This window comes from Octopus sinensis, linkage group LG3 (assembly GCF_006345805.1).
Source record: "Octopus sinensis linkage group LG3, ASM634580v1, whole genome shotgun sequence".
In the NCBI taxonomy this organism is placed as follows: Eukaryota; Metazoa; Mollusca; class Cephalopoda; order Octopoda; family Octopodidae; genus Octopus; species Octopus sinensis.
This window is the reverse complement of record NC_042999.1, coordinates 31,768,741-31,792,528: the sequence shown is the minus strand read 5'-3', so window position 1 is coordinate 31,792,528 and position 23,788 is coordinate 31,768,741.

The following is a 23,788-nucleotide window of genomic DNA, read 5'->3' as shown; positions in this document are numbered from 1 at the left end:
GACGAGAAAATTTTCTGTCAGAATGAGATGGCGAACACAGAGAACACACCTTGGCATACCTTGTCCTCAAAACATGTACAAAGTTTCATAAAAATAAAATATCAAGTCAGCATCATTGTGTTTGGTATGGTCACAAGTGATTGCGAAGTTATGCCTCAATTAATCACCCAACTCGGTCTCACACGACAAGTCTAACAACTGTTCCAAAAACTTCAAAATCTGATACTAGTAGACGTAATAAAAGCTTGGAACACTGATTTGTGCGTGCATGTGGGGTGCCAGTTTTTGGATGTGGGTATGAGCAAACACTGATGCGCTGAATTGTTGAAAAATAGTAATGTTATCGCCCACCACGAAAAAATGCTAAGAGAAAGGAAGGGATGACTTTAGATGTATTGTTGACGCAAAAATCATTAATATTGTTATATTGAATGCGCATTGTCTCAGTTCTAACACACTTACGCCTATATGCATATAAGTATATATATACATATATATACGATGAGCTTCTTTTAGTTTCCCTCTGCCATATCCACCAATATGGCTCTGGTCAGCCCAAGGTAATAGTAGAAGATACTAGCCGGTGGTGCCACGCAGTGAGAGTGAACCCTGGACTATGTGGTTGGGAATTAAGCTTCTTATCACACAACCCTCTTGCAAATATGAATATTTATATATACACAAGCACAAATATATGTATGGATGTAAATATATATACGTACATACATTGAACAGTACAAAACGCGTCTGGACTCTTGCATCCCTTCAAATAGAGAATACTCTGAAGGTGATAAGTGAATAAAATAATATTGTAATATTCTGGTTTCTTTGTGGTACAGCCACCTGTATACACACACACACACACACACACACACATACACACACACACACACACACACACATATATATATATATATATATATATATATATATATGTGTGTGTGTGTGAAATTTACAGAAAATCAAAAGACGAAGACAGGATTATAAAGAGCAAACAGATGCATTAGTTTAACGCTCGAGAAGGTGAGAAAATCTTTTACGTTTCGAGTCTACGCTCTTCAAGAGAAAGGAACGTATCTGCGTACATCTCTTTGAATTTAATGCCAGTTAATATATTAGTGTTGCATATCAAAGCAATTTTCCGAAAAGAATTCTTATGAGGAAGATAATGATTATAGGCAAATGTGGTTTTGTTAATCAAACATCAATTTTCAAAGATTGGAGTGGGGAATCCTTTCCACTCGACACTCAGAGCAATTCCATAAACAACCCAATTTATCAAGCATAATGCCTGTATTGCTCGTAAAAACTAAAAGGATTGAAATAATATAGAGCAGAAAATATTTTCTATAAAAATACTTTAACGAAAATTCCCATGAAATAATATATATTAAAATGATTACGTGTACTGTAATTTTCGTACCACTTGTCAGTTTTCATTTTGAAATAACGAGTACGGTTTATTCTCTATGTTTAACTAGGTCAAATTGTACAATTTGCACAATTGTTTTATGTTACAAAACAATTGTTCTACAGAATTATATTGAAAGCGAACATTGAATAATGAAAAGTACGAGTTCATTTCAATAACTCTTTTATTGTGTTTTGAAGAAACAATGCAGTAGTCAGTATTCTTTAAATAAAAAATAAAAAAACGACCAAACAAACAAAACAAAACGAACAGAACAAATTAACATTATCATAAAAAAAACATATTTCAGTGTAAATTATAAAAATTTAATCTATGCCCCAATTCTATCCTTAGGCAGTCGTTATTCACATTCACAATATAATTCAGTTTTCTTTTAAATATGGAAAACGTATTTATAACTTGCATTTCCGTTTAAGAATATCTTGTCTTCCATAGAAGTTTTTGCTATATCTCTCTCTCTCAGGGTCATACAAGGGTCGATTGATAAGTTCACAGGCTGACCGAGTTACGCTCTTGGTATTTAACCGAAGCAGATTTATTTCCAAACATAGTTCCCCTTGCGGTCGACAAAATGATTACATCGGTGTTTCAGTGCCTGTTTCCCATTAATGAGGAAGCCTTTACCTTATTGGTAACTAAATGTAATCAAGAGCAGATATTACGTCATCGACACTGCGACACTGGTTTCAAATGAAACGAAATCAGTTGAAGCCAGGTAAACACAGTAGCCATTAAAATCAAAGACACGTATGCTGGAGCTTGCACTGATGAAACTACATAACCTTCGCCAGTTTTCTTCGACGTTTGGTCTTGATAGTCTTTCGTAACTATTTTAGCAAGTAGGCATTCTATTTTACATCGTGGTTCTGGTCATTTTGAAGATAGTAAATAAACACAATGCATTCGGTATTAAAAATATCTGAGGGCATCACATTCTTTGGAGATGAATTGATCTCGGATTTCTTTGGAACAAATAAGGTGCATTATTTATACTGTGTGTGTTGCTTCTTTTTTAATGGTTCAAAGTTATGAACCCAATACTCGTCCTGGTTTAGGACGAAGACTTTCCCTCTTCCTTCTAATTCAGCTGTCCACTTTTGCATAGTTGATAATACCGGAACGTCATATCTTAATTTAGTTACCATGTCAGAATAAATATCCTGTTTCCTGCAGGTACTTGATAACACGTCGATGCCAAATTTAATCGATTTAAAAAAATATCACTAGCAGTTATTTTAGAAGTGTTCTTTGAACAATCAGATGTCAGTTTACCCGGCAAGAAATCATAACGTTATTATAAGCGGAGGTGAAATCAATGCATAACAAAACTTCAGAGCTGCAGCGTCATTCTTTCATAGTGGGCCGATCAATATTTTAGCCCCACCTCCTTCATACACATAAACACCTGATCACGAAGATGCACATACGCACGCACACACATGTAACACAGAGGGAGAGATTCTTGGAATTGCCCATACAAAAATTTCTGGTTGACCAATAAATATCCATTACCTATCGTCATCAAATATCAACATTGTTAGAACAGAAGACTTTTAACGTTTGCCGAGCGAATGCCTAATATCTTTCAAGAACGGGTCCCCAAATGAAGACATGTACTACGTAGAGTGTTGCTCTCAACCATTTATATCTATGGACTCCTTTGATTTCTACTAGTTTACTTGGATGGACCCCACTAGCTGTTCGATGCTTAAAGAATTATATATTTTTATAATTAAATACTATTAGGAACCGTATAACAAAAAGTAGATGTATGAGAAATTTATTGCGAACAAATTTTAAGGAGAAACTCTTCTCTGGCCCCAGAAGGGCTATATGGACCAGGGTTACGAAACACGGGTCTAGATAGTTCCAAAATGTTTATCTTTTTAAACTTGCATACACAAAAATCACACACAGGCGTATTCAAATGTCAATGTCATTGTATATATCATCTAATAACAATTGAATTCGGTTCCATGGAACTTACGTTATTTTATGACGTGTTGCATGGATCCCAGCAAAGCTGATCTTCGTTAATGTTTTATGCATCTTCTACCAAATGTGTTCAGGAGTTCCTTCTTTTGTTTTTCCAATCAGGCGTAACTCACACGCACGCACGCACGCACACACACACACGAACGCACACACACACACACACACACACACACACACACACACCACACACACACACACACACACACACACACACATATATATATGTATAAACGTCTGTGTGTGTGTGTTTGTGTGTTACGCGTGTTGTTTTCGTTTACATTCACTTGCTTTCTTCCAAGGTGTCTAGTGCTCTTAGCTTAGATTTCCTTAGGGCCGGCCAGATTAGAGCAGTCTCGAGTCTAACCGGCTGAAACTGCAAAGACGATCTGGAACTCCACTGAGGTCAGGAAGCTCCGAATGATTCGTCCTTGTTTCTCCCTGTACTTTTTTGTATAATCTTACTGTCCGGATATTTGCTATCGCCTGTTATCTTCTTATTCCATTTTTCGTTTTCTTTTTTTATAGAAACATATAGCGGCGCACGTACACTTTTGGTATCCTTTATCTGAGTACATATATATATATATCTAAATTCTGTACGACTCCTTTGCTCTTTCTTTTAGCCCTCTTCACACTTTATTTCTTCTTTCCACGCTTTTTTTTTCATGCTCTCCCTCTTTCACATTTCTTGGCCATCCCTTCATTCTCACTTCCCCTTCACTTTTACCCCACGCTGTTCCTTTCCTTTATTTTTCTCTCTTTCTCGTCCCTCCTTAATTCATCAAACCTTCTGCCTCTACCTCTCTCCTATCCTTCCATGTAACCGGTGTTTCCCAAGCCTGTAATGGTATATACTTGAAAACAAGTTTTAAAATGATCAAAATATTATCTGTTTCAGGGCTAAGTTAGTTTCGGAGTATTTTCCTATTGTGCATAGTTTTGGATATTTATGCCCCACAAAACTCCTAATATCCCAAGGACCACTTGTCTGACTTACGCGAAAATTGTTATATTCTGTTTGTATTCACATTTTAGGAGAACCTTAATACATGGTATTTTCCCATTATGCGGCTGTTCAGCTGTGTAACATTGCAAGCAAGCAAGATTGAATTTCATTTCCAATATATTATATGTGTGTGTGTGTTTAAGTCTGTATATGCATATATTCAAACTCGCGCAAGCTCAAATACACACATGAACGCACACATATACACTTCAACAAGTATATACACACACACGCACGCACACACACACACACACACATATATATATATATATATAAAGTGGGAGTGAGATAAATTGCGTGTCAGTTCGCGGATGTGTGCGGGTGTGACTCTATGTGTGTATATGCCAGTGTTTTAGCGAAAGATACACATGAATTAAGTATTTTCATATTTTCGCCATTCTTAAACCTGTGCTATCCTACTGTAGTTGTGGTCAAATTATTGAAACCGGCCATTGAATTATATAATACATATTCAGAAATAATTTCCTCATTGAAACATTCCATTTATGGCATAATCTGAAGCAAAACCAAGCAAACAGCAAATATTTATTCGAACACGTTAATAGTTGGGGAGTCACTTGCTAAACCTGTTGTAGCAGCAATGTAAATTGATTCAGTTTCAAACTCGACCAAACGTTTTCAATAATATAGCTAATGATTTTTCTTTTTATTCTTTGTACCCTCCATATTAATTATGATGTAATTTGTTTGAGTAAGACCAGAGTCTTTTATTCTCGCATTTTGGGTATTAGTAGTAACAGTGAACATCCAATAGCTGGTTCGTTGCCTTCTAGTTTCTTTTTCCATATTTTCTGTTCCAATATTTTCTAACGTACTTAGTAATATTATGAATATTCTGACAAAGTAATGGAATGGATTAACGCTTAGAAAAGAAAATTGTATATTATTTACTTTTCTCTTGATAACGTTAATCACTGCTATGATATAATGTGCAACAGATTATCCGATGTCTAGTTTTGTAGATCAGAGGATTAGATATACTGAAAGAAGATAAAGAATAAATAGGATAGTACACTAATCGACTTAAGTCAATTTTAGACCCAGTGTTGCTCTAAGAGACATTAGAATTACCAATTACTTAGTATTTATATACGAATGACTTTGAAAATGTCGTCATGTTCACTCGTTGCAGAACATGTATCGTAAAATAGTATAAACTCCATAAGAAACTAATGCCTTTGACTATATTTCATTCTTTTTCTAACAATTTTGTAGTATGATTTGATCTTTACCTTTTGACGTACAGATTAAAAGAATTTTTTTTTTTAAATAAACACTTTCAGACTTCGAACTATGATAGAATGTGTCATATACAACATGTTTTACTGTTAGTATTTTTGAGACTAACTTATATTTACGAAGTTATTTCACGTTATAGTTCTCGTATTTCGGTAATTTCAACCAATCCATGACATGTATTCATCGGAATAAAGTTACTGCTGTTGTTTGTCAACAAGAATTTCCGGCGGTGTACATTTCGTTTTTCACCGTTATTTATGACAACCTTACCCCTAAAACCCTAACCATAAAACCCTGACCCTAACCATAAAACCTTAACTCTAAAACCTTAACCCCAAAACCCAAACCCTAAAATGTTAAAACCAGTACAAACGCACGAACGATGTCATAAATAACAGTGACAAACGAAATATACACCGCCGATAGTGTTGTTGAGAAACAACGGCAGTAATTTTATTCAGTTGAATACACGTCATTGATTGGTTGAAATTACCGAAATACGAGAACTATAACGTGAAATAACTTCGTAAATATCAGTTTTTCTCAAAAATGCTAAGAGTAAAACAGTTTTTATATGACACATTTTATCATAGTTCGAAGTTTGAAAGTGTTTAGTTACAAAAATTAGTTTTTAAATTTGTACGTCAAAAGGTAAAGGTCCTTATGATTTTGTATTACTCTGGCACAATTAATCATTATGGTGATTACTGGTTTCTCCCATTATACATAAATTGCAAATATTTACAGTACTTTGTCTCCCAGATGAAGTATAGTAACAGCGACTTCAGTATGTGGGCTCGCGGTGAAATGTCAGGAATCTTATTTTCAAGAATTTGATCTTTCTAATTGCTTTTCTATAATTTGTTTATGATTTGATGAAATTTACTTCAAGTTAATACTGATTTGAACTTTTGGCACAAAGCCTTACATGTTAGGTTAATATTGATTACAAATTTTGGTACAAAGGCAGCAACTGGGATGACTTGGCTACGTCAATTAAACCGCCTCCATTTTTGAACTGATACTTACTTTACCGACCTCTAAAAGGAAGAGAAGCAAAATAGACCTCGGTGTCATCTAAACTCAGAACGTAAAGGCGAAGGAATTTAAGTTGATATTATGAGTAAATGTGGCTACAAACTGGTAGATTTCTTAGTACTCCGTGCAAAATACTTAGCAACATTTCATCTGATGTTAAAATAAATACCAGTCGAGCATTAGTGTCAATGTAATCGACTTTTACCCTCCCCTTAAATTGCTGGCCGTCTACCAAAATTTGAAACCAATATTACGAGTAAATTATTTTCACTCCGTGTTAATGTAAGAATTCAGTATTGAGTTATTTAATATGTGGTCGTATAACTTTAAAGATAGTGCATTTTATATTGTCTCGTATATTGAGAAAAAGGAAAGAGTGTACGACCACTGTAAACTACCTTTCACTGCGCTGGAAACCATATTTTCATATGGCAACCCCTACTCTTTTTCTCTTAATATAACTCATACAGATATCAAATGAAATCCTTCATCCTCATTACTTAGAAACGCTACTATCTTTTATTTAAAACTGCTTTTATTATTTTTGTACTATAGGCAGAAGGCTTAGAATTTAAGGAAAGGGATCTGCAATGGTACTAATTTTATAGAATCCAAATCAGCGCACAGTTGAACAAAATACCTCTAAGCATTTTCTCAGGTTTTCTACCAATTTTGCCATTTCACTGTCTTAAGAAAACTATTTAGAGTATTCGGTTCAAATTTTAACACTAGTTCAGCTGTTTCTGAGAAGAGGTTAGAAGTAGTTCTCCTCGATTTCAGCACTACGCTGATACTTATTTTCTAGAATCCGGAAGAAGAAAAGGCATAACGGATCTAGATGGAATTTTGAACTCAGAACATACAGAATTACGATATGCCATTGAGCACGTTGCCTGGTATTTTAACAATTCTATCATCTTACTGCCTTAAAAACGAAGAAAAAAAACCCTTATAATTATGATTTCAAGTATTGGCACACGTCTAGCAATTTTAGGGTGAGGGTGCTAGTTGGATGCATCGATTCGTGTGTTTGAGTGATACTTATTTTATCTACCCCGAAATGATGAAAGACAAATTCGACCTCGCTGACATTTGAACTCAGAAAGTAAAGCTGGAACGAAATGTCACAAAATATTTTGTCAGGTGTGCTAATAATACTGTCAACTCACTGATTTAAAAAATAAAACAGCTTCAAAAAATTGCCTATATTATGCCAACAAACAATATACCAAAGAGGTTTTTAATGAACCCAGCTACTTCAATCTGGAGATATGCGTATAATGTCAAGTCCATTTTCCCATCCCTCTTAGCTTAATTTATTGATATAGATTTGCTGTCTCTCGAAGATTCCATCTCATCAATTCACATCAGTATCAATCAATAAATCATTTCAGCCTCTTCTTTCTCACAGCTGAGTAAACGGCTTCTTTGCAATTCCTATAACACTCGATTTTGTATTGCAGGTTCCTCATTGTTACCAAATACATTGGAAGTCGACTTTTGAGCGGAAATTCGCATGATTCAGTTTGATAACAATAACCACGTGATAAAATTATCATTATAAAATATCATATAAGAAGTAACTTCTACGGTATTAATTTCAGTCTGTTATATTATTTTGTAGTGTTCTGTTGTTTTGCTATGTATTCTATCATAGTCGAAGAAAATAATACTAACAGTTCAAGAATGTGCTGGTTATTTCAATATTCATTTCTCCGTGCCATTTATACAATGATACAACGAACTACCACGACCAGCATTTATAGAGGGTTGCGAAATGGTTCATTGAAGTGATATTTATGCTGATTAATTTTATATTTTCATAGGAAGTTAGCAATTTCCGTGAAATAACAATTGCGTCTTAAACCAATACACGCAACCCTCCTTAGTTTAAGGTTTGTCTAGCTTGTGTTACTCTTCCTCATGTGTTATTCTCACACAGGCGCACACACATGCATACGTACACATATCACACGCACATACACACATGTATAACCGAGATGGTGCTGAAAATTCCCTGGTTTCAAGGGTATCGTTAAAAGTCTGGTTTGAGACCCAACATTTCTAGTTCTTGTAATTAGCTTAAAAAGACAAGGACATCTGCAATAGTTGTGTGAATTTGAGAGTTGAATATGTTGAATAAATTCATAATTAACTTATTCTCCAGTAATTTATTTTTACCAAAGCCAGGAACTTTTTCAGCACGACGTCATATAGAGTATCCATTTGTCTACCTAACCAGATTAAATTTTTATCTATCCATTCTGATGCAGGAGCGTCTGGAGTTTACTAATGTTTGCTTAAATTACTAGCTGAAACTTTTTAATGAACTACATCTACCAACATTATTATTTAACTCCAAGCTCTCAGATTCACCTGTCCAACTTCTAATGCCTTCTAGCCTCTTATTCTTTGAGAGTATGTAATCTGAAGAAGTTTGCTCAATAGTAAATGTATATATTTTTATAGTTGATAGTTAATCATCTGGTATTTTTAAGTTTGCTTTCACTTTTTACATGTATACATGCATATATATATATATATATATATATATATATATATATATTATATATATATATATATATATATATATATAATATATATATATATATATGTGTGTGTGGTGTGTGTGTGTGTGTGTGTGTGTGTGTGTGTGTGTGTGTGTGTATGACCTCGTGTGTACCGTTGGCGATTTTTTTCCTCTGTCTCCCCTTCTCTTGATCTTTCCTTCTCCTATGTTTCCGACGAAGAGCTCCGCTCGAAACGTTAGACCCTCCTTCTTTCCCTCTTTCCTGAGCGTCCAATAATACTATATTTGTTCCACGTCCTCGCGTTGTTGTGTTTTTTTGTGCTTTCTTGTTTGGATTAACTATATATATATATATATATATATATATATATATATATGTAAGTATGTATATATATATATATATATATTATATATATATATATATATATATATATATATATATGTATGTATTGTGCATTAAAACCCTTTTGTTTTATCTGTTTACTTGATTCCTTTTCTCCCCCTCAGCTTCCTTGAATTCTCCATATAACCACCCTCTACTCTGCTGACTTCGTCTTCAGTAAGGACGAAGTATAAGTTCAAATCGTGCGAACGCTACTAAGTGTTTCCTATGTTGAGATTCTCTCGATATCATCTGATTTCGTTATATAAGCTGTTCTTGTAACCTGTCGTTGCATACCAGGTTGCTTGAAAAAAAAACAGACTGGAGTTTTTCGATTTATTTCAATCATGTACTAATAGTGATAATGCTTGTTTGGAGCCCAAAACACATTTTAACCTTGTCCATATAGTTGTATCTCGATCCCCGCAGAAAATGTACCATGACTCGGAAAAGGTGGTAATCTGATGGTGCAAAGCTTGGGCTTTGGGCAGAGTAAGATAGCACTCATCCCCTCAAGTTTCTTACATTTACATTCGATCACATTGGGCAGAGTGCACTAAAGCATTTTCATGCTGTAAGAGTGGTTGCCTTCGATTGGCCAGTGTCAGATGACGAATCTTCAAAGACCCTTATACAAGCTGCAGTTTTGAGCATAAAGATTATAATTTAGAAATTCAGAACATGGCCACCCGAGGTAAGCTCCGTGTTCAGCACCACACTCAAAATACCACCACACTTTCAACATGACCTTTTGTTCGGACCACCTTTTCTGACAAGAGGTATTGAAGAGTGACTTAAATGAAGTCACTGATGTTTTAATTAAGATTACGAAAGTAGATCCATTGTTGATCCCCAGTGGTAATTCGTCGCCCTGAATGGACATCTGTGGACGGTTTTGTAAAATTGGCTGTGGCTTTGACAGTAGTGGTGGTGTATGCCGTGTCTGTAGTCAGTGAAGACGTTGGTGGTGTATATCCTTTTAGTAGCTATTGACATGGTGGTCGCTGACAAATGCAACATTTTGGCACCAAGCACTTAATTGAATGCAGCAACACCACCAAAGAGTTAAATGCATCTATACTGGCAACTAAGAAGACATCAACATATACATGAATTGGATCTTTCCCGCTTGTCTGCCAATTTCAATTTCCGTTCGAACTGATTTCATATTCAGTTTAATAATATACTTCTATAGACTAATAATGAAAGTCATTATCTATTAAAGTTTGACAATTTTTGATGATGTTAACCAATGATAAGCAACAGACAATTCATGCTTGTTTCCATAGTAACAAATCGAAGATGAGAACTCTTTTGTCTGCGAGACAGCACGTAATAACAAATATATTGAAACCACTTGTTGACGCTGTGTTTACTGATTTACCTACCAGGAAATTTTGCCGTCCCATATGATTATGACAGCAAGCTCCGGTAAGCTCGCATATATGATGGAGGTCGCTTGAAATGCATATTGAATGCTTAAAACTACAAAAGATGTATTGTTTTAGTGCTATATTCAGGATATTGACAAAATTTGCTGTCACGCACAAAATGACAGCTTCCAGATCCTGTTTCCTGACTAGGTGAAAATGATCACAATTAAACATCGATAACTTAAAGAAAAATTTAAAAAATCTGGAAAAAGGGAAATAGTTCTAGCCATTCGGAACGGAAAACTATATTAATGTACCAACTTTTAAAACTTTCGATAAATATTAGATCTTGAAACCTTGGCAGCCAAACAGAAAAGATCCCAGGAATTTTATTGAAGCACTTACTTAAACCGAAGATCAATATTCGATCGGAGATGGATCGGTAGCTCGTATAAATTACTAAAACATTTAATATCATCGCCGATCACATCAATGTAAAGAACACCATCAACGAATAACACCATACAAAGGCGAAGCTACTACCACGCCATTCCTCACCAGCCGCCATGAACGGCACGACTCCCACTACTGATCCCATTGTGAATACTATGGCACCGATGACACCATCATTTAGGAATCGCAAGCTAGTAACCCACCCACATATATATGCATTACTTACACACACACACAGAAACAAATATATATATATATATATATATATCACCTGATCACGTTTCCGACCAGACCATCAGATGTTGTTACACATCGCTGGTCACAATGCGTTCGCATTATTTTATCCTTCGAATGACGCCACCCCGCTGGCTAAGCGATCAGGCCAACAGAAGAAAGAGTGGGGAAAGAGTACAGCAAGGATCACCACCCCCTGCCGGAGCCTCGTGGAGCTTTTGGGTGTTTTCGCTCAATAAACACTCACAACGCCCGGTCTGGAAAACGAAACCGCGATCCTACGACCGCGAGTCCGCTGCCCTAACCACAGGGCCATTGCGCATACACACACACACATATATATATATATATACATATATATATATATATATATATATATATATTATATATATATATATATATATATAATATATATATATATATATAATATATATATATATATATACATACATACTGAGCGCGCGCAAAAGGTTGTCTTTGAGCACTTAACAGTTGGTTTTCTTTGTCCACATTTTACGAGCCAGTATGCTTGAGTATTCCGTAGAAAGCACATAATGGAATAAGAACATTTGAATTAAGTACTGTTTTTCATTTCATCAACCGAATGATGCGCTAGTCAGGCCATAGTTCAATGATTGTTGTATATAAAAGAATACGAGTCATATATAAATAGATGCATGCATTTATATTTTTTTGCTTTTCAGGTCAGTAGGTGCATTAGTCCATCAGCCCATCTGCCATCAAACCTCGACAAACAGCTATTGGCAGACTATAAATATCAGATGAATCCAAAATGAAGTATTTCTTTCAGGTCTGGGATGGTCATCTGTTACACATACAGATATATTTGACAATTTGCAAATAAATGCTACACAGTCGTTTGGTGTCGAAATTGTTATGGGCACATAATTTTGTCTGCATCGGGGGTTCGCACAGCGTAGACTATAACATAGCGTACATTTGTACCTCTAGTTCTAGGATCTTTCTGGATCATTGAGTTCCCCAATATATCATAGCTAATATCATAGCCTATATTATTGTTTCTATTTTTTCATTTCCGACATACCATAATCTATATTTCTGCGTCTACTTATTTATCAATATATGTATTCATTTCAATTAAATCATTTATACTCTTTCATCTATGATAAGATCGATATTTCTGTAATATTTTGTACTCCCTGCGCACTGTCTATTTCACATTTCTGTCATTCTAGAACAAACCAAAGAAACCACATACACAGACACATTTTCACATATACAGTTTCCAATAGATGAATGATTAACGCAATCAACTTTATCTGTACTTCATGACACAAAAGTAAATAGATACATCCCATCGTCAAATTGATATACATAATTAATATAAATATTACTTATCAATGGAATTATTCTCCATTTTAATTTTCGGCTTCGATTTTAAGGGAATGAAGTGCCATCTAACAATATGACAATGTTCAAAGCGGAAATGATCAATGATAAGATTCGTCACAATAATGCCAGTTATATATTGTTTAGGATAAACAAATGCCATTCATTTATACACGCCTTATGTAAGTGTGTGCTGGTGCGTTCGTGTGTCTACAAAAACACATTGTCGTAGAAGTGTTGAAGGGAAAGGACCCCACAAAATTCATCTCATGGGAATTAAGTATTCATTGTATTACACCAGTGGTTCTCAACCGGTGTGCATATGGCCCTTGTGGACCAAATAAGATTGCGATGTGTCCACGCAGCAAAATAGTAAATTGCGGATTCACAACAGTGTTTTAAGAACCCCAGTAAAACTTTTTGCATTAGATAATTATATTGGAATATATAGCAAGACACAGCTAAATTTCTTTCACTAACATTTTTCATAGCTCAGACTACTGAAGTTAATGTGTGAAAAGCAAAGTTGGAATTTTGATAGTAGCATCAATACAACTAGTTTCTAAACATCAAATTGTTATGGGTTCCAAAAGAATAAAGTAGTAATCAAAGGGGTTCATAGATAGCAGATGGTTGAAAACCCCTGTATTAGACAAACCCAAAGATGTCATTGACACGGAGAGTTTAAACTCATTCACGTGGAAAAGTAAATACCCGGACAAAAAAAAAAGAAGCAAAAATCTTGTGCAAACGTACAAAAATCGTAAATTACAGAAGACTTGTTAGCTGAGATAGTCGAGTTGCAAAAACAGCAACAACAACAATTCATGGAACAACGAGATCAACAAGGATTGCAGCAGAAAATGCTGCAACTAATGAGGTTGATAACCATACCGGATAATATATTTTCACCTGAACATGTAGCAAATTCCATAAGCGAATTCAAATATGACCCTGAAGAAGGAGTAACATTCGAAGCTTTCTTTCGAAGATTTCAAGAAAGTTTTGAAAAAAAAACTGTGAGAATGGGACGGACGAAATGAAAACGCCTCTAGTATTCAGAAAACTTGGATAGTAACTTCATATTGCCAAAACAAAACACTCGACGTAAATTCTACCGAGACTGTTGACATTTGGTGTAAAAAGTTTAATACTAGATTGAAATTATTATATATAGAAAAGCGCTAAGAGAAAAACTTCACTACTTACATACACGGAATGTGTACAAAGAATGTGAGATTTTAGATTAGATATGCTTACTCCAGGATCTTTCATGTGTTTAATTTTCACACAAGGATTGACAGACCGAATGGATGCAGAAATCCGAACGAAAATTCTATCAAAACAAGAAATGAAGCAGGATTTGAAATTGTAGAAAATGTCGGAAAAATGTCACTCGATAATAAAATTAAGGCTTAATACTGAAGAAATTCGACGGAAATTGTTTCCACATATAACCACATATAAAGTCGGAAGACAAATAAAGTGTTGCAAGAAGAAAAAATAATAACGGGATATAGATCCATGTATGGCATGTGGTCGGTTTCACCTGAAGCAAGACAGTCCGTATAAAAAAAGCAAAGAGTTTTCGCTAGGGGTCTAAATATAAAATCAAACTGCAAAGTTAGAATGATAGGAAAATAGAACAAACAAGAAAAAGTAGATAGTTTGTCAAGAGGAAAATTTGTGACTACAACAAACAGAAACTTCGTGAATGCGAAAATTGAAAATATTCGTGTCAGAATGTAATTAGAAACGGGAAGTGACACTGGGGTAAAATATACGAAGCCCAATATACCCATCATGACTACCCGTCTGATAAAGGTACACCAGGCACATGCATCACAACCATATGTGCGTGACATGGTGATCTCATATCAAGATAAACAGCACATGACCTTGCAGGTGGGGCCCAGTTAGAATTTTCTTCTGGTCGAGTAGCCCATCCCGCTCAAACGGTCCCTGAATAAGTGTTGTTTAAGGATGTTGAAAGGAACACCCATGTTTCCAGAGGTGAACTATTCAAACCCCAAACAATCCCTCTCAACACATGGCTATGATGCTCCCCCACTACTTCTGCTCGTGATCAGAGATGCACATATCGTCAGCCACTAAGGACATGCTCAACTGGTTAAGGTCAAACAACTGACAAGCAAATCTGTGGTATTGAGCAGAATATTTGCTGTAGCCCATCTTTTATACCAAGACAAAACAATGTACATGATAACACTTCCAATCAGTTAAGATCAGAAGCCATGAGAGCCACTGCCTGGTACTGCATCAGGGCATATATTATTATTATTATTATTATTATTATCATTATTATTATTATTATCATATTATTATTATTATTATCATCATCATTATTATTATCATTATTATTATTATTATTATTATTATTATTATATCATTATTATTATTATTATTATTATTTTTATTATCATTATTATTATTATTTATTATCATCATCATTATTATTATCATTATCATTATTATTATTATTATTATTATTATCATCATTATCATTATTATCTTTACTATTATTATTATTATTATTATTATTATTATTATTATTATTATTATTATTATTATTATTATTATTATTATTATTATATATATATATAATGTTTTCTGCCTCTTCAGACACTTACTATATAATATAATATGGCTAATGAGCAAAATTTCTGTAATAATTTGCCTATAATGATAATGAAGCATTTCACAGACATTTGATATACAAATTTAGCCACTGTTCTGCGATAAATCTGAATATTTTGATAACACCTACTACTTATGACACACAAAATTCAAGCTGTTAATCCTGTATTATGAACAAATACGGTATACTAAAAGCAGATTAACTATTTTCGTCCAGAGAGGTATGATCTTCTAAACATCAAAATACCGACGGATTTTACTATTTCGCCTAATGAACCCATGCGCTGATTTCATTATTGATGCAAGTAAACCGGGGACATCTACTTCAACCAAAACGTAGTAAAGAATACAACTACAGTATTGCACTGCAGATGTGTAATATTTACCGCACTAAAGTTTAACAAGTGTGTGTAATTACCATAGCAACCAAAGATATATAGACAGAATTTAATGTGAAATTTTCTGCAATATGATAGTTGAAGAAAAATATGTACAAATATGAAAAATGCTTCAACCGTTATTTCCTTTTCGCAAAGCACGTGATTCCCCCACGTATATATGCAGCTGTTTCATTATATTGAATACATGTTATGTATTTGTTTGGTCTTTACTCTTCTATTGTTTTTTATTCATAATAAATGTACTAAACATTATAAACATATATCTCTCGCGAATCCAGGCTATTCATCAATAAAACTAAAATATGTAAGTCACTGCGTAAGTTCGGTTCAATTATAGAACTAGACATTTTACAAAAGCGGGCAGGTGACGGAGAAGTTTAATTTAAACTCACAAAAATAGATAAATTGAAGTCTGGTTGAACTACTGTAGTCAAATTTTGTGTGAAACTACACATCTCTATCATCTATCGTAGATCTACATGGAGATTACTTTAAAACGTGCTATCGAATGCAAACTATGGAAACAAGAGCCGGCCGTGAATAGAAATATGTCGAAGGTCGATCGCACAACACCGCCAGACACATTCTCTCACATATGTGTAGAGAACCAAGTATTGATTCATTGGACTTCCCTCTCAGCCCACTATCTAATAGAATTAAGAAAAAGTGAAGAATACTTTTGTGTTCCATGTGATCTGAAATCACTTAATTATAACATTATTGAAGTCTTCTTTTACACACTCAAAAAAGAAACATTCTGTGTTCCAGTAATTAATTACACATTAAATTCATCGAATTCTTCAAAAGAAATCGAATTAATTGTATAGATGCTAGATGTATAATTAGAGGCGATGATGTGATATATCTTTGTGTTACTCATTAACGTCATCTGCTAATCATTTCTTTCGATATCAGCCCTGTAATCTCAATCAGCTAGCAACATTATGACAACAGACGAAATAATACATAGTATTTAAGAAATAACAATCTATTATATTTCATTTTTTGTTACATCTCTCCATATAATGACTTAATTTAATCAATGTAGTTAATGATTTAATTCTCATTCTCAGCTTTGCACCAATAATACAATTTTATTCTTACCTCACCACTCCAATAACATCAGATGTCAATAATTTCTTCGGTTAATCCACATTCTTTCTTCTCAGAAGATTTTAATTTTATAATTATGCAGATTTTTTCCAGACAAATTCAAGTTACATTTTTTCTTTGGTTGATTTCTTCTAGATTTGTACAGGTATTTTTTCATAGCAGTGAAGACAGAGTTGTATCTTGAACATGTCTCAAAAACGTTGCACTTGATAGACAGAGATTGACAGGTTTAAGTATAACGTATATTTGACCTTTATCATTTACTAACATCATTCCCATGACATTCTAATACAAGAAGTTCTGTAATAGTTGAGATGGTTTGACCACATAGCTTGTCATTTACTGTTTATTGCTACCCAGGATTTCTGCTGGTTTTTATCCTCTTCAATCACTACTTGAGGTCTTAACGGTAATGTGATAGAGGGTAAACGCAATGGTAATTTACTGGTAAGAATTTTGTTGTAATTTGCTTCGTCATTAATCATAATCAAAAGACTAAAACGAAGACGCCATCATGATTTGAATCACCTGAGCCACAGCTATATGATCGTCATTTTGTTGTAGATAAATAGATAGTCCTATAACTATGCTATATTATTTGAGTTGATCGTCTGTTTAATATATATGATTCACTGAGAAATTGAAGTTTCTTGAAAGGTCGACAGTACGATGTCATGATTTCGACCGTCATGAATCTATTTTTTAAGATACACACAGAGACACAAACACACACGCTCACACACATGAATATATGTATATATATATATATATATATATATATATATTTATATAATTTCAGAAGTAAATTTACTGATATATAGAATAACCAGAGGAAGCTTGGATGTAAAACATGCCTCGAAAGAACTATCTGTTTCTTTACAAAACCTCATATTTATATTTATATAAAAGTTTTACCTCTCTGTCTGTCTGTTCTATATGCAGGCCCAAACGGCTCGATTAAATCGTATCAAACTTCACAAGGTAATAATATCAGGAACTGTGACTGTTAACATGTAATTTCATGTCATTTGGACTAAAACAATATAACATAGGCACTGGTCGGTAATAAGTATACAAAATGCACATCAAATGTGTTCCTAATACAGAAGAAAGATGAGACTTTCCGAGGATCAGCAAATGCAACACATGAAAATGGAATGTCAAGAGAGAAGAAGTCTGAGATTGTACAAATATCACAAATTGCTTGCTTCAGCACACCAAGCGAGGTCTAAATGCAAATGGGTAATAGTAGTTTCTCAAGATCACCAAATGCATATTACAGCACAAAAAATGGAGTCTTAAGAGAGAAGCCCACTGAGGCTTTCTCAAGGTCACCAGTGGATTACTACAGCACGCCAGATGGATTCTCAATACAAAAGGGAGATGAGACTTTCCCACGATCAGCAAATGCATGCTGCAACATGCCAAGTTAAGTCACAAGAGAGAAGGGTGACGTGACTTTCTCAAAATCAGCAAGTGCATGCTACAGCATGTCAGATGTATTCTCAAGAGAGAAGGGAGATGAGACTCCCTCAAGATTACCAAATGCATCCTGCAGCACATCAGATAGAGCCTCAATACAGAAGGGAGGTGAAACTTTTTCAATATCAGCAAATGCATGCTGCAACACGTCTAATGTGATCTCAAGAGAGAAGGGAGATGTCAAGAGAGAAGAGAGGTGATACTTTCTCAATATCAGCAACTTCAGGCTGTCGCACGTCAAATGCTGTCTTAAGAGAGAAGGAGATGAAACTTTCTCAGCAACAGCGAACGCATACTGCATCACGTGAAATGGGGTCTCAAAAGAGAAAGGAGATCAGACTTTCTCAGAATCAGCAAAGGCATGGTGCAGCGCATCAAATAGGGTCTCAGGGGAGAATGTAGATGAGACTTACCCAAGATCATCAAGTGCAGGCGGCACTATATCAAATGAAATCTGATCCAAGATCAGTAAAGGCATGCAGCGGGACTTTATGCTGAATCATTTAAACAATATTTTAATTGATTAGACAGACGCTCAATAGAACAACCTTCAGAATCAGATTACGCCCAAATTCGTTCTCCACAACTGCAAGAGCTGCTTTGAGATATGATGCATCCCATTCTTATAAAAATGATTATTTCGTCCAAATTGGCGAGCTAAATCTAAATTGTCGTTTCTGCAAAGCTTTAGAGTTTCCAAATCAAACTAATGGTATGTTCCGCTCAGTTTGTAAAGCAACATTGCCAAAACTAACAGCTCCTCCTCAACTTCTTATCGATCTTCTGGAAGGTTCTTCCATCCAGTCAAAGAATCATCTGAACAATATCAGACAATACACCTCTGCATTTAAAATGACATATTTTAGAGCATCTAAGGAGAAAGTTGAACATCGATTTAAGCCAACGTTGAAAGTTCAAGGGCTTGTCTATCACCTCATTGCTTTTCCGTTACCCACAAATGAACAACTACAGTTACTTTAAATTCATTTTATGAGTGCTGTAAGACAACACACCCGACGGAAGTGTCAAAATTTCAGATGATTGTTAGGGCTAGACGCTGCGCTGACCGCCGCAAAGGAGAGTATATCCAGTGACAGATTTTCAGAGCGTTTAAAAATCACATAGCCCCCATCTTCGATTTTCCATTACTGGTTAGGGCCCAGAATATTCTCAAAGGACACATGATATGTAGCTTAGTCAATTTAGCACAACATTTATTCTATAAATGTTCTCTTGATAATTCTGCACTTTCTCGTATCCCCTGTGGCAACACAACTAATATATACACAAACTATGCCATATTAATCCCGAATAACGGCGGGTATTTCTGCTAGAATATATATATATATATATATTTAAAAAAAGACTCCGCCGGTTACGACAACGAGGGTCCCAGCTGATACGATCAACGGAACAGCTTGCTCGTGAAATTAACGTGCAAATGGCTGAGCATTCCACAGACACGTGTACCCTTAACATAGTTCTCGGGGATAATCAGCGTGACACAGAGAGTGACAAGGCTGACCCTTTGAAATACAAGTACAACGCATTTTTGCCAGCTGAGTGGACTGGAGCAACGTGAAATAAAGTGTCTTGGTCAAGGACACAACGCGTCGCCGGGAATCGAACTCACAACCTTACGATCATGAGCCGAATGCCCTAACCACTAAGCCACGCGCCCTCATATATATATATATACATTAGTGTATATATACATCTGTATATGTATGTACCAATATATAAATGTATGTGTATATCTACGTATATATATAGAGAGAGGGGGAAGTGAGATAGATAGATCTACTTATATGAACATTTGTATTAATCTATGAGTGGATATATATGTATATATATATATATGCTTCTGCAGATCTATGCGTATACATGTAATTATATATACACCTATGCGCATGAATGGATATACATGATGTGGTTTATGTGCGTGTGCCCTGAAATACATATTATCTGTTTGTATTATGGCCAATACTAACGCTCCACTTAGGTAGTAGCTACATGTATAATAGCCTATCATCTATATGTCATTAGTAGCAACCCGCAAGCTACTTTTTGTAAATATTTTATGGCAAATTTTAATGAGGTAAAGTAACAAATATGTAACCCTCTGTATAAGAAGTTGTTGGAAAATATTGTCGTTAAAATATCTTCGCATAACATGTAAATTACATTGAAATATTCTTAATAATATAATTGGCCAACATGACATACTGGAAGATCAAATTATACCAATTTATATTAAAGGGAATATATATTCACCTATGATATATTGGAATATTTCTTTTCAAACTTCTATATGCACAAGAGTCTTAATTAACTGGAACGAGGAAATGAATTGTGCAGAGTAGTAGAAATTTTTGGACGTGAAGACGTAGATATTTGTCGCAGATGGTACAAGAAAGGTTTCTATTACGAATAACAAGGAAATTACCTCAGCTGCATCTGCCTTATAATTCACATATATCACACAATCATTGAAGCTATATACAGCTTTCGTTATAAATCTTGAAGTACTGGAAACAAGAAATTAGAAATCTGCAATTGATATATGTTAATGCAGCTTTGTAAATATACAGGGAATAATATAATTATGAAATGCGTAATGTAAACTTACACAGATATGTATATCTACATCTCTTTATCTATGTTTACAAATATTTAAACCAAATCTTAATTGGAAACCTCTGACAAATGTGCATGCATGCACGCACCAATATGGATATATAAAGATATTCATACAAACTTAGATATACAAATGCATATATACATGCCTAATACATCAACGAATACATCTGATATAATAAATGCGAAAACTAATTTATGTGTGTCAGTGTGTCACTGTTCATTGACACTCCTACTATTCCTCATGCTGGGGTGAGAGAGAAATAGCAGGCATAGAGACGGTAGTAGATTGACATCTGTGATAGTAATGGGTTGCTAGTAACAGTATGAGCTGTAGTTATCATAGAGACGGAGGCGACGGTGATGATGATAGTGGTGATGGTGGTGGTGGTGGTGGTAACTGAACCAGTCAGGGACAATGCTGATAGTAAGCGCCGTAACAGTAGTGACTGTGGTGGAAGTCAAAGTTATGGATGGTGGCGTCAGAAGTCTGACTAGTGTGTGTATGGCAGTTGTGGTGGCGATGGAGGTGCTACTGGTGAAGGCGATGGCTGAAAAGAATCAACAGAAAGAGAGAGAGAAAGAAATAGGTTAGACAGAAAAAATTTGCACTGACCCCTCAATGGGAAGACAAAAATGTTGTTTATCATGCAGTTTTGCAATAAGTTCCAAGTCGACAAATTGTATCATTGCTTTCAGGAAAAATTGTTCACTGCCTGATAAAAATATTGATCAAGTTTAATAAAATTTAATTCATACTCAGTGCGTGAATTATCATTGTTAAGCCCAATGAAAAACCCTCCATAAAGAATAGCTTAAAGACGCCCTACCGGGTTGGTGCATTCATGTATGTTTCACAATTTCGTGAATACACGTATATGCATACCTAAGTGCATATTTAAATACATATATGCATATTTACATTTATATATTCTGAAGTGTATATACAATTTAAAAATAGGATAAAATCTTTATAACAATTTATCAAGTACTTAGCGTGAAAAACATCATAAGAGAAAACATCTAACAACTTTTTTCAGTTAGATATATTTATTTATATTATATAGTGGTCATTTCTATAGATAATGACACACGCTAGGAGGAACTCTTAAAGCCAAAGTCAAAGCAACCAGAATATATTAGTAGTTTTGACTTTAAGTGTCCCTCCTACCGTTTCGCATTTACGTGTCAAGTATAAACTTTAAAGATTGACGGATCTGATAAAGTTATCTGAGACAAAAGAGGTAAATCACGTTGACACCGGCAGCATGAATATTTTCTTCAGAACGTTTCTATCTGGAATGTAACTTCAATATCTATACTAATAATTAACTGTTCATTTGCGTATGTTAGTAAGCCTTTAAGTAACAATCTGTAAATTACTGGGATTTTCAGGCATAGAAAATTACTAGAGGCTAACAAATGTTTTACACATCTATTATATGAAATCCGTTCTGTCTGTGTGCGTGTCTTCTAGGATCTCGGACATCCTCCGTCCGATTCCGCTCAAATTTGATATGTAGATACCGACGGTATCAGGGCGTTTATAATTCTTGAAAAAATTACAAAAACCGATTCCAGGTGAGAATGCGATCGATAAAGTGAATAAAATCGATGTTTTTTTGGGGAAATAGAAAAATATCTATCTTTATTTCTTCTTTTGCTGATATCTCAAATTTAAGTTAAATCAGTGTTTCTCAAAGAGGAGGCCTATGGGACGGTCGAACAAGTTGCCTTGAGAAAATTTGGTTTAAATGTTTGACAACTCAGCACCGTCCATTGGAAAGGGGGCGTTTTGCTCTTACAATACATAAGCGAACTATACAAAGAAGCAAAATTCTCATTTTCAGCTCTTATCATTGCTATTCCAATTCTAGTGATAGCGCTTTGTTCCTTTTGGAGGAGCTGCTCCTTCCTTGAGGGAAGAATACAAACAAATAAGACTATCATAAATACCCACATGTCCGACATTATATTTCACACATAATTGTATAAATTGTATACATTCAAGTACACAAACCATATACGCAGACATTTTCCCATTCGTTATTTCATAAATAATCACATATGAATTATGTGATGGTGGTTTGAAATCCAACGTAGCATTGGTTCTGCTTTTGAGATCCACTGTTACTTATTTGCTGAGAAACAAGTAACGACGTAAAACAGCATATCATACACATGAGTATTTTTGTTTATGTGGCTGTGTCTCTGTACCTTCAGTGTATGTTTGTATATGTATCTTCTTTTGTGTATAAGTGTAAATTTTCCAGTATAAAAATATACAAAACGCATAATAATATAAAAAGTAGAATGCTGCTTGAAATATGTGTATATGTGGCAATTTCATCCTAATGAAGCATAGTTTCACACTGACGCCCATAATGGAGAATGTTCAGTCGTTAATTATACATAAAGTTCTA